The sequence below is a fragment of the Triturus cristatus genome, chromosome 5_1 (genome assembly GCF_964204655.1).
Source record: "Triturus cristatus chromosome 5_1, aTriCri1.1, whole genome shotgun sequence".
Classification (NCBI taxonomy): domain Eukaryota; kingdom Metazoa; phylum Chordata; class Amphibia; order Caudata; family Salamandridae; genus Triturus; species Triturus cristatus.
In genome coordinates, this window is record NC_140587.1 from 635,223,723 (window position 1) to 635,236,141 (window position 12,419).

The 12,419-nt window shown below is 48.1% G+C and overlaps 1 protein-coding gene across 8 annotated transcripts in view; it reads right to left on the minus strand.

Moving 5' to 3' along the window:
- Positions 1–12,419, minus strand: part of FAM110B (family with sequence similarity 110 member B) — a 444,727-nt gene that overhangs the window by 2,801 nt on the left and 429,507 nt on the right. The gene's annotated exons all lie outside the window — the stretch shown is intronic.

A 12,419-nucleotide genomic window follows, 5' to 3' on the forward strand; every position in this document is an offset into this window, starting at 1 on the left:
GCAGGTCAGTATCAGCGCATGACATCACAGCTATAGCAACCGAGAAATACTGTACTCTTTCATTTGCCAATTTAGGCGATATCGCTAGGCAGTTTAGCAGAGAAAGGCAGGCGGCACGGCATACCTCGCACATTTCCTAGCAGCACAGGGGACTACTGTCACAAGAAAGCTTCAGAGCACACTTCGCATTAACACGTGCGCACATTCACAGCTCCACAGACAGGCAGGCAGGCGGCGCTGGGAAGTAATGCTGCCACGTGCCCGCGCGCACCTCTACATCCAGCCCAACTTTGTGACAAATGGGGAAAACGTCTGCAAACATCTCGGTAAACTGCAGTAGGCGTACGCACATATAACATACACACTCGTTAAAAGACCCCCTTTGACAAAGCACATCTGAGCAAGTGTGTTCCTAAAAAGAAAACAACTTCCAGCAGATTTCCAAGGGAGATATCTACCAAACAATACCACACGGACTCCTTTTCCAATGTTTATTGAATTGACTTTTCAAATGTGCTTCCTCGATCGTAGGTATATTATTTAATCTGAAGTATCTGATGTTACGTCTTTTTGATAAAATAAAGTCGTTTAGTCACCTTTCGCCTGATTCACAAATATTTTTCAATGCATTAGTGTCATACTTGATTAGGGACCAATATAGCATTGATCAACAGGCGAGAGGGCCAGGGTACAAGTGTTTGCAATTAGGCCTGGGTGGAATTTCAATTATGCCAGAGTACTTGGAGTAATTTCGGTAATTCCGTGTTAGTCTTTGAAACAGAATTACCCATAAATCCTACTGCGAGAGCACATTTATTTAGCAAGTGTGAGTGGCGGTATGCTATTCGTGTTCGGATGCATTTAGTGCTTTTTCTTAGCGCAAAAATGCATCCTGGCGTAGTGCATTTTGCTCTAAGAAAATAACGCTAAATGCGAGAAGTGATTATTTAATGCCATTGTAACAGGGTACCATCTTTATTTGTTTTAATTGTTTTGCACTGATTTACCATGATATATTTATTCTTTTAATAATGCGATGACAGCCTGAAAAAGCAAGTATGCCTGCCTTTTGATAACTACACTCCATTATATGGTGCCTAGTGTATGTGGGGAGATATTGAAGTTCGAGGTTTCAGGGCTTGCTAGGGGTGTGAACGATTTGCAGCGTGTCACTATATCTGACATCATGTGTTTGCTTGTAAATGAATAAGTGATACTGAGCAGTGTGTGCGTAATAAAGTACTCTTCTTTTTTCTTATAAGTAAATGCACAGGCTGTCCAATTATATTTTGAGTGTTATTTGTAGGGTACCTGTAATACTGGGTACTAGCCCACACACCTTTCCTGGGCAGGCCTTGGACTGCTCTGCCTCGCTACCCTGAGAGAGTCAAATGATACAACCGGGTTCTTGATTCCCAGTAGAGTGAAGGCTGCACATTTGTTACTTGAGAAGGACTCACATCCAAGCCAACTAATAACATCCTTCCCAACTAATAACTCAATTTCTTACAGGTAGTGCCAATAAAAAACTCTAGCGCTTTACAAATATATGTCATATTATAATCCTAAAAGATGTGGTCAAATATTGAAAGCTGTTCTGTTTCTTTTGAGATGGGACCAAGAGTCATGTGCATATGATAAGCACCTGCCTGAAATGACATGAGCTTTAAAATATAGGATGCCCCCAGAGTTGGTAGTTAAGGCTGAGAGAAGCATTTCCATTTGCACGGTCTACATCAAGATCGATCATGGATTAATGAAATATACACGGGTTTATCTTGAAAGACCCAACTCACATTTTGTGGTCACTGAGAGATACTGAATTTAGCGTTCAATACTGTATTGAGTTCCATTTCTAATTGGGAATCTTTGTCTTTTAATTGTAAACTTGCACAATCTGGCAAAAACAGTGGGTGGAGAGAATAACAGAAATGCCCGGATAATTTACTAGCCTTGCAACCTCATTTCGAGAAAACAAACTTAGTGAACAAACCTACTATTATATCCAGACTTGCTATCTCAGGATATTCAGGAGATGCCTTGGACAGCAACACAATTGTGTATGATTGCGCAGTGCAAACACACTGCAAGCGGGGGTAACAGTTAATCCCATGTCTTGCTGGACTATGCTAGCGCCGGGACACCTCTGTTTGAGGTAGCTGATGCGCTTTATAACTGTTGTAATAATAATAATAAAATAATAATGTTAGTATACAATAGCCAGTATTTGGTACTAATGCTTATGTTTTATATATAAATAGGCTTCTTGGTGGCATTTATCTCTAAATCTGAATTGATGACTTGGTGAGAAGGGTGGAAGCAGAATGATAAAACGTTACCTAAAAATGCATAGATCGTTTACATGACATTACATGCCCCTCACAGCTCAAAAATAAGTTACTTTAATTTACAGGAGGCGAGGGGTGTGATTTAAGTAGCGGCCCCTGGAAGGAGAGGCTCCAGGAGGGACATCCTGGATGCCCCATATCTTTGGCAATGGAGGACTGAGGCAGTCCTCCAGCTGGATGGGGCAATTCACTGCAGCCAGACAGAGTAGATTTGAAACCAGGGTACAAATACCACTTACACTTTGGTGCTGTTATAAACGACCCACCAAGGAGATTCACAACATGAGTAGCAGGTGCAGAAACAGTGAGCCACTCAGCATGAAGGTGACCAAATCCAATGCGTTTTATCCGCTGTTCGATTTTGTGGAGCTTCTTAAGGTGTTGTTGGCAATGGCAGTGCCACAGCTCTTGTTGGAAAACTGTCATAGGAAGGTACTTTTTTGGTTGGTGGGGGCCAGGGAGAGCGAAGAGTAGAGGAGGGCAGGATGTGATCTCCCATTCATCAAAGCTGCAGTGTGGAACCTATGTGAGTTTTGTTTAGAACTAGGGATCACATTTTTATGGTATTTCTTTTTTTAACATTTCCTTCTGTATTTAGTCATTTATTTTGTGGCCATCTTCTCAATTTCTGTATATATTTGAGTTTTGTGTGCAAATAAAGTTCTAACTTGTATATTTCCACATTAATTAACTGATAAATGTGCACTCATGCTTTAATGCTTGTCTGGTGTTACCACATTACATAACCAAATTGTTAGAAATGGGGTTTCTGGTTGGCTAGGGTACGCACCTGAGTCAAGCAAAACCCACCACTCAGGGTAAGTCAGATACACACCCTAAATTAATCTGTGCTCACCCTCTGGTAGTTTGGCACAGAGCAGTCAGGCTTACCTCAAGACTCCACACCAAAATTTACAAAAATGGGTATTCATTCTCTCATAAAACTAGACTCAAAACTAAACGAATTAAAATCAATAAATCAAGAGATATGTAATCTTAAATAAAATCAGATCATGGAGCAGTATTTCAACACTGGGCTCCTTTTAGAGCCTTTACGATAATTTAGGCTCAGCTACAGTCCTTCTAAACCCAATATATAGTTAACACATATGAGCGCGCCATGCACATCTATTCTGGTGTTTGCGGTAAATTCTGTGAGGGATGTAACCAGTGATGTTCTCCTGTTAGGAGTGCTTGCTGGTAATGCAACGACCACTCAGATGTAGTACAAGTAAGTAAACATGCAGTACTTTCAAATTACCCACCCCTTCCTTCCCTCTTCAGAGCAGTCACTGGGATTTCGGAAGGGGAGAGGCAGTACCAGCAAACCACAATGCTCAAAGATGAGGGCGCTCCCATTAAGGGAGATACAGTAATTTGTATACCTTCCGCCTCCGCTTCAGAAGGAGGTAACTGGAATGTCGCCAAAGTAATTTTCCCGCCAACTGCCCTCGGTGTCATAGGAGCAACGCTGATCTTCAAAGAAACTAGGGGACACCTAATGTTAGCAGTGCACAACTTGTGCCTTCCAAAGAGACTAGAGTGCGCCCTATACTATCAATGCAGACAGTGGGTCCACTCGTTTCAAAGTCAGCAATGGTACCGTTCTGGTCACACACTGGAATCCAGCTGCACAACAAAAGCAGTGGGCCCGTTCAGTCCAAAGTCAGCAGCGGGCCCGCTCAGGATAAAGGGAGCGGCGGAACTACTCAGACCAAAAAGAATTGCCACTGTTAGGGATAGTAGGCACTCACGAGGACAGCTTCTGCGCTCGCATCAGACCGAGGCCCCTTGGTCGTTGTCAATCCAGTTCCTGGCAAAAAGGGGGAGGGGGGCTTAGGGGAGTCCAGAGGTTGCAGTGGTGAAGCTGCACGGCTGCATTCTCCAGAGGCACAGCCCTGAGGGAGGCTTCTGCAGAGCGAATTCAGCAAGACTCCCCCGCAGTGGCACTCAAGTCTGTCTGCTGGTCAGGGTGGGAGTATGCGGGTGACCCTAATCCTTGCAGAAGAGGCCCCTCATTCACAGTGTGCTGCGCCCAGCTGACAGGCCGGCAGCACCAACTATGATCAAAGCAGGAGGAAAGGGGAAACTCTTGGTCCTGGCAGAGCAGCACTTATCCCACGGTGTTGTAGTGCAAAGTGAGATGTAAGCAATTTTGATTGGTGAAACTCAGAGGGAAAAAGTAAGTTGATTGGAGCCAGAACAGCAGGCACTTAATGATGAGAGTGCAATTTGTGGCACAATAAAAGTTTTAAAAAGCACCACAGTAGATGGCGTTTTGCAGGCAGTGCCCCGGTCTGAGCACAAGGAAAACTTTGATGGACCTGAGTCTTCCACAACAGGAGGAAAGCTTAACAAACCTTTGGAGTTCTTGGGTACGGGTGGGATGTAGAGGACAGGTTCCTTCCTCCCTCACTGCAGAGGCAGCAAGTCAACACAGCAGTGCACAATGCACAGTGATAGTCCCTCCTGCCAACACAGCAATCAGCTTGTAGCAGGCCAACTCAGCAATGCAGTAGCAAAGTGGCAGTCCCTCCTGGCATCGTAGCTCCTCGTAGATGCAGAGTCTCCTCAGGACCCCCAAGTAAATTACTTTGGGGTCTCATGGGGTCCAATACTCGTACCAAAATGTGTCTTTGAAGTGGGGGAGAAAAAAAAAAAGAGGCCTTTGATCCTCAGAGGGTCCCTGCTCCTCAGACGCACTACAGGGGAGTACGCAGCTCTTTGTGTGTTATGTTATGTTACGAAATGTTCTATAGCGCGCGAATCACCCGGGGGCATCTCAGCGCTTGCTTTGATCGTTACTGAGGACGGAAGAACAGGAGGAGAGAGGGCATCCACTTTATCATTACGGGGCAAGGAATAGAAAGGTTTTCAGCTTTTTCTTAAATGCAGCAAAGGATGGGCATTTCCGGATGGCGATTGGAAGGGAATTCCAGTACCGCTGTGCAAGACAAGAGAACGACTTAGCCCCTCAACGGGCCCGGCGAATTCTAGGGGTTTTCAGCAATTCCATGGCATTGGAGCGTAAATTGAAGATCGGGGTCTTATTGATTAGTTTATTAGCCAAATATTTTGGGCCTAAGCCGTTTAGGGCTTTGTACGTGAGACAACAGGTCTTGAATTGGGACCGCTTCCTAATAGGAAGCCAATGTAGTTCTGCTAAGATGGGGGCTGACGGTGAGCCGGCCGGGCGATGAAGGATCATTCGGGCCGCCGTGTTCTGGATGACTTGTAATTTCCTTAACAAGGAAGAGCTGAGTTCAGCCAGCATTGCATTTCCGTAATCAAGACGGCTTATCACCATAGCCTGGACTAACGTTTTTCGGTGCTTAGTGGGTAGATACGGAAGCATCTTTCTCAACAATCGCAGGCTGTAGTAGCAGGAGCTAGTGATTGTGGCAATATGGTCTTTCATAGAAAGTGCTTTGTTGAGTATAAACCCCAAGTTCTTCACGCTTTCCTTCGGGATCGGGGCCGGGCCCAGGTCCTCGGGCCACCATTCTGTAGACCAAGAGAGAGAGGCTTTGCCAACTAGCAGGATCTCCTTCTTACTAGGGTTCAACTGGAGGAGGTTCTCTGTCATCCATTTAGAAATGGCAGACATTCCTGCTTTGAAACGTAAGTTTTCCGTAGGTGCGTTAGGGTTGATTTTGAAAATAAGTTGTGTGTCGTCCGCGTATGATATAATCTCGAATCCACAGGCTTCAACAATTTTGGCCAGTGGAGACATATAGAGATTAAACAGAGTAGGGCTTAGGCAAGACCCTTGAGGGACCCCTTTATCAAGCCCATGTTTGCTTGATCTGAATGGCCCTAGCATGGTTGTTTGGTTTCTTTCTATCAGGTAGTTTTGGAGCCAATTCAAAGCTTGTCTTTGAATGCCACAGTGTCCCAGTCTTTCTATCAGCTTGGAATGTGATACTGTGTCGAATGCAGCGGAGAGATCTAGGAGGACCAGAATGGCTGATCCGCCTGCATCCATTTCTAGCCTCAAGGAATCTGTGACTACAAGGATTGCCGTTTCAGTGCTGAAACCCGGTCTGAAGACGGATTGCGAAGGATCTAGATGTTCATTCATTTCAAGATAATGACTCAGCTGTTTGTTTATGGCTGCTTCTAAGGATTTTGCCAGCAACGGGAGTAAAGATACAGGTCGGTAGTTTGCGAACGTAATGGGATCTGCTGTGGGTTTTTTCAATAAGGGGCGGACGAAGGCTTCCTTCCAACTCGGAGGGATAGTGCCTGATTCGATGGAGCTATTAAAAATCGTTCTGTTTATTTCTGCAAGGCATGATGATTATCCTCAGGAGTGTTCCATGGTGGCGCCTCGGGTGTGGGGTGGGCCTCTTTCCGTTTGAGGATGGGGGGTAGAGGCTTAAGTGTTATAAGCTGGAATGTTAATGGTTTAGGGGATCGCATCAAGAGGGGGATTGTTTTGCAATTTCTGAAACGTTCAATGCCAGACGTTGTCCTGCTGCAGGAGACGCATCTCATAGGCAATACGTGCTATGCCCTGAATAGGAAGGGGTATAAATTCATTGCACACTCGGGATTCACTTCTGGGTCCAGGGGTGTGGGCATCCTCGTTAGAGCATCGTTGCCTTTTGAGGTGGACTCCACCATTGTTGACGATAGGGGGAGGTTTGTGGCGGTGGCGGGGAGGTGGGAAGGAAGGACTTTGGTTTTGGTTTCGGTTTATGTCCCGCCGGCCCTGCAGGCCTCCACATTTGCTGAACTGGGCAGGGCTTTGCTGACTCTCCCGGGGGGAATGCTGGTAGTGGGAGGGGATTTCAACGCTGTGGGTTCCGGACTGTTGGATAGATACCCGCCCAGGGACACAGGGGGGGCTCAGAAATGGCTTCCAGACTTCCTGGATACGTTTGGTCTGATAGACTGCTGGAGGCTCCGGCACCCCACACAGAGTCAATACACGTTTCACTCCGGGGCGCATGGTAGCCTCTCCAGGATTGACTACCTGCTCACTCTGGCCGCACATGCCTCGTTGATATCCGAGGCGAGGCACATGGCACGTGGTATCTCTGATCACTCGCCAGTGTGGATCCGGCTGGATCTAGGTCGGGAGGGAGGAGGGAGGGTGGCCCCCATCAACCCATGGTATTTCCGAGACCCCAAGATGCGCAGCGCCCTGGTAAAGAAGGTAGATAATTACTTTAAGGACAATCTGGGAACCGTGGACTCGGCGGTGTCGCTGTGGGAAGCTTTTAAGACCGTGCTTCGGGGGGAGGCCCTCTCCCTGGTGGTGGCTGCCAAAAACCGGAGGGATTGCGAGGTGCGGCAAGTGGAGGAGGAGATTGCGGCCCTTGAGGGGGATATGGAGGATGATGTTACAGAGTCCTCATTGCATGAGCTTTGCCTGAAGCAGGCGGAGTATAGGGACCTGGTGACGAACGCCGCCAAGACCCTCAGCAGGGAACAACAGGGCCGCCTTTATGACGTTGGGGATAAGGCAGGGAAACTCCTGGCGTGGTTGGACAGGAAAGAACGGGTCAATAGAGTGGTGCCAGAGTTGATTGGAGAGGGGGGAGAGGCGATTGTGGAACCTGAGGGGATTGTGGAGTGTTTCGCGGAGTATTTTCATAGGGTTTATTCCTCTGTGTCGGACAGGCCGCCCGAGGACTCGTCTGATCTCCTCCGTGATATCGAGTTGCCCTGCCTCTCTGACATAGATAGGGACGATTTGGATGGTGACATCACGATTGACGAGGTGGCGGGGGCGATTCGCGCGTTGAACTCAGGTAAGGCCTCTGGACCGAACGGACTGCCGATCGACCTGTACAAATTGTTCCCGGATAGGGTCGCCCCTCACCTGCGCGCCATGTTTTTTGAGGCGCGGGGGGATGGGATCCTTCCGTTGGATCAGCGGCTGGCGTCGATCGTGGTCATACATAAAGAGGGTAAACCCCGAGATAGATGCGCCTCCTATCGGCCCATTTCACTCCTCAACGCTGAGCCGAAAATTCTGGCCAAACTCCTGGCTACCCGTTTGATTAGGGTACTTGGCGATTTGGTCCATCCGGACCAATCTGGATTTATCCCGCACCGAAACACAGCATTGAACCTTAGGCGGCTACATGGCGTCATCGCCAGGGCGGACACGCTGCGTGAACCGGCTGTTGTGGCATCTCTTGATGCCACGATGGCCTTTGACACGGTGGAGTGGGCATATTTATGGGCCGTGCTGGCCAAGTTTGGTTTCGGTCGCGGGTTTGTGAGTTGGGTTCGGTTGCTGTACGAGGGGCCTCTAGCGGATGTTGTGGTGAATGGTCGGGCATCTACTCCGTTTCAGCTTGGTAGGGGTACTCGGCAGGGCTGCCCCCTGTCGCCTCTGTTGTTCGCCCTCACCCTCGAACCGTTGGCTGCGTGGATACGTTGGCACCCGGATATACGGGGCCTTCGGTGGTCGCCTGATCACGAGGACCGTATTTCGCTTTATGCCGATGATATCCTGCTGTATCTTGCCTCACCTAAGAAGTCACTTATAGTGGTCTGTGACGTACTCGCATCGTTCGGCAGGAACTCGGGGCTTGTGATTAATTGGGGCAAATCGTACTTGTACGTTCTTAGTGGCGAGGTCCCACCGATCCCTAGAACATGTTCGATACAGGTTGCCCAGCAGGGCTTCGTGTATTTGGGGATTTTTATATCCATGGATCCTGCTGTGCGCTATGAGAGGAATCTGCTCCCCCCCTTGGCACGCTTGAGGCGAGATGTTGAAGGTTGGCGGAGGCTGCCGCTCTCCCTTGTTGGGCGTGCGGCCCTGTTCAAAATGATGTCCCTTCCCCGTTTCCTCTACGCCCTCCAGAACACCTTGGAATGGGTACCGGCCAAATACTTTCGGGAGGTCGAAGGCCTCCAACGGACGTTGCTGAGGGATGGGCGGCCGCGAATAGCTATTTCAAAGTTGACGCTCCCATGGTACGATGGGGGCATTGCGCTCCCGGACATCCGACGGAACTATTGGGCCACGCAGCTGAGCGCGATCAACCACGGGTTTTATGGCCCTGCCCTCAGCCCTGGGTATGCCATGGATAGGTGGCTGCTGCGCGGCGGCAACTACTACAGGGCGTTGTATTCGCGGTCCTTAGACTCGTCCCTCACGGGGCCCACAGGTGTGGCGGTGCGCGTATGGAAGATGGCGACCGACTCGCTGGGCTGGAAAGATAGGCTAACCCTCGCTACCCCGTTGTTTGAATCGGAAAGATTGGGAAGACTCTGGCATACGAAGGGCTTTGACAAGTGGGATCTGATAGGTATATCCAAGGTGGGGGATGTGCTGCATAAGGGGAGGGTGAAGTCCTTCGAGGAGTTGCAGACTGAGTTTGAGCTAGGGCCCTCAGAGTATTTTAGGTATATCCAGTTGCGTCACGCCCTCCGATCAGTCCTCGTGGAGGGTGAGAAGGTGCCGGAGTCCTCTCCCCTTGAGGACCGAGTCCTTGATGGTCATATGCCCGAGAGCACGATTTCGCTTATATATAAGAAGTTGATAAACGTCCGGGCAGACTTGCTATTGGGGCTGAGAGAACAGTGGACCAGGGATGGCCTTGAGTTGGATAATGAGGACTGGCAGTCAGCGGTTTCTTCGCCTAAGGAGGTTGCGATCCCGTCACGTCTGAGGCTGGTACAGCTTAAAATACTGTACCGGGTGTATGTGACGGGGCCAAGGCTGGTCCACATGGGATTCTCGGAGGACGGCCTGTGCAGAAGGGGATGTGGTATGGTGGGTACTTTCCTGCACATCATTTGGGAATGTGGTGTCATTGTGGAATTCTGGAGGAGAGTCCATGCAGTTATGGGGGAGGTGACGGGCATTGTAGTACAGCCGGAGGCGCGGTGCTGCCTCCTGAACGTCTGGGGACCCTCTGACCTCGATGAGGCGCAGACCCAATGGGTGACTCTGGGTAACATGGTAGCTAAAAGGGATATCGCGCGATTATGGGGCTCCTCGGGACCCCCTACACTGACCGCGTGGAAGGAGAACATGGATTGGAGCATGTTTAGGGAGAAGACGGTCTACTGCTCTAGAGGTCGCCCCCGGAAGTGGCATGCCATCTGGGGGCGGTGGAACCAATACAGGGGGGGAATATGTCTTGCCCCGGAACTGGAACCTCCCGAGGAACAGCTTTCCCCCTGATCTACTTTCCAGCACAGTTTGGTTTTAGTAACCGTTCTGGGCCTCTGCTGTTCCCCTTCTTCCTCCGCACACAGTCTTATACTTAGTAGATGAGTGGGGTCCGGCCTCCCCTGGGGGCTTTCGCCATGGGCTTTCAATGTTCTGCCTTGCTGGGGTTTGTTGTGTGTTTTTTCTGTGTTTATTTAAAATCGGACCTTTGCATTACTCTTTGAACTGTATTGGGGACACATCACTGTATCTAACTTGCAATGCTGCCGAACCTTCGGGCTGTCGGCTGAATAGCTGTGTCCTGAATTTCGAAATAAAGGTTTTCAAAAAAAAAAAAAAAAATCGTTCTGACTTCCGAGGCACAACATGCCTGTGTGGGACAGACACAGCCCTATTCAGGTGCAGGTGCCAGCCCCTCAACCCTAATCTGCTGCATGAAAGCCCATCAGCATGGTGATGGGCCATCAGGATGCAAATGTCACACCCCTGCTCCCTTTGTGTGACTGTCTGGAAGGAATGCACAAAGCCCAACTGTCACCCTGACCCAGACGTGTACTCAGAGACAAGCAAAAGCACAGAATGGCTAAAGAAAATGTCAACTATCTAAAAGTGGCATTTTCCGATCTGCAATTTTAAAACCAACTTAACTAAAATATGTGTTTTTAAAGTGTGAGCCCAGAGACACCAAACTCCACTATCCAAACTCCATCTTTCTATCTGCTCCCAATGGGAAGTTACACTTAAACGATGATGTAAAGTAATCCTGTGTTAACCTATCGGAGGGATAGACCTGGCATTAGTGAAAAACAAATTTAACAGTTTTGCACTACCAGGACACGCAAAACTCAAATGTACATTTCCTACTTTTTAAATACCCTACACCCTGCCCTTGGGGCGCCTAGGGCCTACCTTAGGGGTGGCCTATATGTAATAAAAGGGAAGGTTTGGGCCTGGCAAGTAGGTTAACTTACAGACAGTGTGGAGCGACATTACACCCCACTTCCCAGTCGCACAGCCAAAATTGTGATTTCACAATGATGTCCAAATGTTCTCTTCCATTGTACTTCGTTTTTATTTGACGTTTTATTCCAATACTTTTTACATGTACTCTCTTTCTTTCAACACCACATGCAGGATATCACGCTTATCCAAGCCCCCCCCCCCGCCCCAAACACCAAAAAAAAGCAGCAGCGCGACTGGGAAGAGCTAATCTGCGGGTTGCTGCCTGCAGTGCTGAAGCTGCTGTAATTGCTGAACCAGCTGTAATTACGGAACCCCAATAAATATTTTACTGCTTGCTGCACACACTTGTTTCACTTTGAGACACTAATTTTACTGGAAATAAATACAAATCACCACTCAACATTTTTTCACACCATTTTCCGTAGTCTGTCGCCGAAAGCTCGTTACTAGGTGTTCACAAAATGTTCCATGCAAACTACAATAATTTGTTCTCTATAGATCATAAAAAAAAATTAGTTGTTGCAACCTCTACAGGGTCTGGCCCATTTTTTTTTCTAGTGGCGCGAGACTGACACCAGTATGACACAGCAAATAAGATATAGGGACCGTTCTTTTCAGCTTAGTAGCTCGTACAAGCCTATCATTTTATAAATTAGCTATATACTAATCTCTTAATTCGGTTACTTAGATCCCTCACACAATGTAAACCATACTCTAGTTGTATCCATGCATGGGGGTGGCATGTGAATGAATAAAGGAAATGTACAAATGAAGCAAGTCCCTGGAGCTTGCAAAGTGAAAGGTGAAAAGAGCAACATGTGCAAAGGGGATGCACATTGAAGCATTAAAGCAACTTGGAGGGGGGATGGCATCAATAAAAGAAAACATGCTTATGCCAGTCCTGAACGATGGATAGTAAAAAAAGATGCAGATGATAAAAAAATTGTTACATGGTATGAACGTTG